The sequence below is a fragment of the Musa acuminata genome, unplaced genomic scaffold (assembly GCF_036884655.1).
Source record: "Musa acuminata AAA Group cultivar baxijiao unplaced genomic scaffold, Cavendish_Baxijiao_AAA HiC_scaffold_1136, whole genome shotgun sequence".
NCBI lineage: Eukaryota > Viridiplantae > Streptophyta > Magnoliopsida > Zingiberales > Musaceae > Musa > Musa acuminata.
The window spans coordinates 10,109,288-10,114,287 of NW_027021348.1; positions in this window are offsets into that span (position 1 = coordinate 10,109,288).

Sequence of the window (5,000 nt, forward strand, 5' to 3'; positions counted from 1 at the left end):
GTTGTGACCGCAGTTGCGGTCGTGGCTGCGATTGTGGCAGCGGCAGCGACGGCGGCTGTGGCAGCTGTGTTTGGGAAAGAAAAAGAAGGAATGAGAGTAAGAGAGAGTAGGTGACTGTGCCTCGATGTTCGACACGTGATGTAGTTACGAAGAAAGGAAGAAAACGGGAGCACAAAACGAAACAGAGAGAGGACACGGAGGAAAAGTAGAAAGATTGGATTGGCACCTTCCTTGGATATTCAGATCGAAATCTTTGAAAGGCAAGTTTCCCGCTTGTTTCGATCCTTTCTATTGCAAGTTCCCTGTTCATTTCTCCTATAATTGCTCTGATATGTCTTATTGCAAGTTCCCTGATCGTTTCTCCTATAATTGCTCTGATATGTCTTATTGCAAGTATCCTGATCTTTCCTCACTGCCAATTTTATCTCCACATTTGCTTTGAATATGAGGAACTTTGAATTGTTCTAGCCTTGCATTTGATATATCTCCTGTTTAGACGTAACGATTCGAATCTGTGCAACTTCTGAGATTCTGACCTTTTGATACCGAGCTGCCTATAAGTCTTTGTTGGAAACTCTGATTTGTATCAAACTGATTTTATTTGAAACTAGACTTGAAATTCTCTCTTTTGACATATAGTTTGAAAATTTTGGAGTTCAATTGCCCACCCTATCGTCTGTTGATTCCGACCTTATAAATTCTGTAACACAGTGATTGTGATTTTGACCTTGTGTTACCAAATCAGAGGTAACTCAGTGTTGGGAGCCCTGTTTCATATGAAATCTGTTCCATCTTAATATTGATTGATATATGATTCGACCATAGCCTTATTATGGGTATTGGAGCATAATTGTTACTCTAAAATATTTGTTGATGTGCCACTGGAATTCTGTCCGAAATCGAGCTTTGGTCGATTTCGCGTATTTGGTTCCATTCCTTTGGATATCTGAATTTGTCTAACCTTCTTATTGGAATTGAGCTGATTATGATTGCTTGGAATCCCTGTACACTCTTGCTTTCAATTCTTTCCTAAAATGAATACTTTTGTGAGAGATTTGTTCCTTGCATCATTGTCTTGAAAAGGCACATGTACGTTTGGTTGTTCCGCGTGTGCTTCCGTTATATGCTGCTTATTGTTGAAACTGCCTTCTTGTACTCTGGTGTGTGGGATAATTGTGAACCTTTGCCAGAAATGGTAAAGGGAGTTGTGAACCTTTGCCAGAAATGGTAAAGGGAGTTGTGAACCTTTGCCAGAAATGGTAAAGGGAGTTATGCATAGAGCCTGCGATGCTCTGCCGGCCCCCTCTGACTTCACCTAGACGTGGGTGGATGGAGCTCCCAGACGTGGGAGACTTTTGTCAGGTGGTCATTCAGAAATGGATGAATCACATTCTGACTGAGATCCCACTACACCCTCTATATGTTTGATGTGACATCCAGAGTTTTGGTGAGTTATTTCTGTTCGTGCTCTGGATAAGTATGATATGATTGCAACGTCAAGGACGACGTTTGAGCTTCTGTACGACATATGAGTTTGATATGCTCTGAAATGCTTCATTCACTATTGAGTTTGCTTCGTAATGTTCCATAGATCGTTGATGTGTTCTGGAACATTTTATCTGCCATTGATAAGCTCCGATATATTTCCTTTGTTACTGATATGCTCCAATTACTCTGTGCTCCATTTGCTATGAACTGATATGTTCTGAAATGTCCTATCTGCCATTGATATGTTCCAATTACTTTATGTTCCATTCGGTATGGATCAAATATGTTTTGAATGACATGATACGTATGATTTGGTATCTATTGAGATGGTATCCTTGAGAATTCTTGTATTCTGCCTTGCATTATGATACCTTACTTGTTTGAAATCGTTCCTTTTGTTCTGAATATGCTTTGTCACTTGCTGAGCCGTTTTTGGCTCACTCCGTTGTTATATAAATCTTTCAGGTCAGCTTGTCACTCTTCGAGATGTTTGATTTGGGCTGAGGCAGTGGATAGCTATTCAGAATGATGGGCAAGTCTTGTCGGTTGTTATGCTATTGTTGTATAAGTAGGTTTTGTATGTAATGAAATATTGTCGATGAACCGAAATTGATATACTGTGTCAAAGTGTTAGGAGATCTCTCTTATTTGGAATTTCTGAATGTTAAGTCTAATTTATGACGATATGATCTTGTGGTGAATAGTTGGAGTTCTGATTGTATAATTTATTTAGCTTGTGGAATTATAAATGTTGTTCATGTTTGTCAAGTTGGCTTGGGTTGCCATAAATATGAATTATCGAGTGATGTGATATATGATTTTAAAATGCACAGGTTTTATGGATGTGAATTTGATTGAATGTTTTTCAGTGTCCTCAAACGTTAGTTTGGATCCTGGATGGATTGGTCTGTGTTGAAATTGTTTTTAATATCATGGGTATTATTTTTTAGGGGCGTGACAGAGGTGGTATCAGAGCATGGTTTGAGGATTACTGAAATATTTGATATGTTGACGTGCAAAATATATTGAGGTCTAGTGAACTATAGTGATTGGTGAAAATTTTCTTTGATGCATTTTAGGAATCTAGGATGATGAGGACATTTGGTCCTCCTATTTCATTTGTTTCTGATTAATTAAGGGGAATGAAAGGATTGATCGGGGATATTCAATCAGAGTGGCGCAGCGGAAGCATGGTGGACCTAATTTCATTGGTGGTAGAAAAATGAATGATGCAAACAGAGAAGATATATGATGTACAAAATTGTTCTGATGATCGAAAGATTTCTTTTGCCACCTTATATTGGAAATAGAGGCTGATCATTAATGGCAACAATGAAAAGAATTTTTGGAGATCAGTGGCAAGACGATAAGGACAAGTTACCAATAAAAATATGATTGGAAATGAATCAGAAAGTGATAACAAGAGGGTCAAGATATTTGGATTTGAAATGGGAAGTCATCACAAAAGACTCAATCACATGTGAATTGCAAGTTAAATTATGAAACGAATTTGTGCTTTCGGGTGACTAGAGTCTATTTTGCTTGTGGAAAGTTGGATCATAAAATAAAAGAAAGAGTCACTGCCTCATAAATCATCAGCCCATGTCAGAGTGTATACTATCACTGAATATGATTATGAAACTTCTGAAGTAGTGGTCGAAGGTATTATTCAGGTTTATGAAAGAATGCAAATATTTGTTTGACCATGGGTCTCATCTATGATTTGATTCGGAATATTTTGCCTATCACTTGGGTATTCAACCTAGACCACTACATTATGTGCTATATGTAAATACGATCAGTAGAGATTCTTTGATAACGAACTTGAATCTGGTCCTCTTGTCTGATTTTTATTGGAGAACTTGAACTTTTGCTGATTTAGTTCTCCTAGAGATTTGGAGTTATGATATTATACTTGGTATGGATTGGCTATCTTCTTATCATACCAGTATGGATTGGTATATAACCAATGATCACTTTTTGTGTATTTGATCAGCCGATCTTTTATTTTGAGAGTATTGGGACATGATTTATCTCTTTGCCTAATGTATCCCAGGATGACTTGCTTGGATTATCTCCAAATGTGATCTTGCTTTTGATTTGGTCCTTTGGACAATCCCAATATCTAAGCCTCTCTACAGAAAGATATCATTTGAGTAAGTGGAATTGGAAAAGCAACTACAAGGATTATTAAATGAGGATTTTATTTGGCTTAATATTTCATCATGGGGTGCTCCGGTGTTAGTTAAAAAGATGTATGGAACATTGAGGCTTTGTAATGATTATAGACAATTGAATCAGGTGACAATCAAAAATGAGTATTTCCTGAAGTAACGACTTGCTTGATTAACTGTAGGGTGCGCAAGTATTTTTAGAAAAATTGCTTGAAGGTCGGGTTACCGTCTACTGAGGATCAAGGAGGAGAATATTTCGGTCGCTCGTGGATAATTATGTAATTGTATTGTATTGATGAAACTATTTAAGAGTAGGAGGAGGAAATAGAGATATCATAATCCTCATCTTTTCATCGATTGAGCTATTATCAATTTAGAGGACTAAATTTTCTTTTAAGGGGGGGAGAGTGTAATATCCCTCGCTTTTAAAAATTATTAATAAAGATTTATATGTAAATTGGAGGACCTATATGTAAATATAGAAATTACAAGGACTAAACTGCTAAGTTGCAAAAAAGAAAAAAAAAAGGGAAAACCGAAAATTCGGTATTATCCCACCGCCTCCCACGCACTCTGTTTCTTCCAGAAACAGAGAGAGCGGCGGGGCGTGAGGACAAGAAGAAGAGAGGAGGGAGAAGAGAGGAAGAAGAGGGAGAAGAGAAGAAGAAGAAGGAGAAGAAGAAGAAGAGGAGGTGGCTGCAGCGAGGGCTGCAGCGAGAAGCTGTGGGGCGTGGGGAGAAGAAGAGAGGAAGAAGAGGGAGAAGAGAAGAAGAAGAAGAAGAAGAAGAGAAGAGGATAGCTGCGGCAAGGCTGCAGCGAGGAGGTGTGTGGGGTTGGGGAGGAAAAGGGAAGAGGAGAAGAAGAGGGAAAAGAGAGGGAAGAGGGAGAGGAGCGAGAGGTGGCAGCAGCTAGGGCTGCAGCACCTCTGTTTCCTGCAGGTGGAAACAGAGGAGATGTGTGGGGCGTTCGAAGAGGAGAAGAAGAAGAAGGGAAGGAGAGGAAGAAGAGAAGGGGCTGCGGCTGCGGCGATGGCAGCTGCAGTTGGAAGAGAAGAAGGAGAGGAAGATGAGCAGGGGAGGAAGAAAGGGCTGTGGCCGTGGCTGAGGCTGCGACTGCAGCATGCAGCTGGGAAAGAAGAGAAGGAAAGGAAGAAGAAGAGAAAGGAAGAAGGGAAGGAGAGGAAGAAGAGAAGGGGCTACGGCTACGGTGATGGCAGCTGCAGTTGGAAGAGAAGAAGGAGAGGAAGATGAGCAGGGGAGGAAGAAGAGGCTGCGAGTGTGGTGGCTGCGGCCGTGGCTGCGACTCCGGCTGCGGCTGCGACGTTGGCTGCGGTAGCTG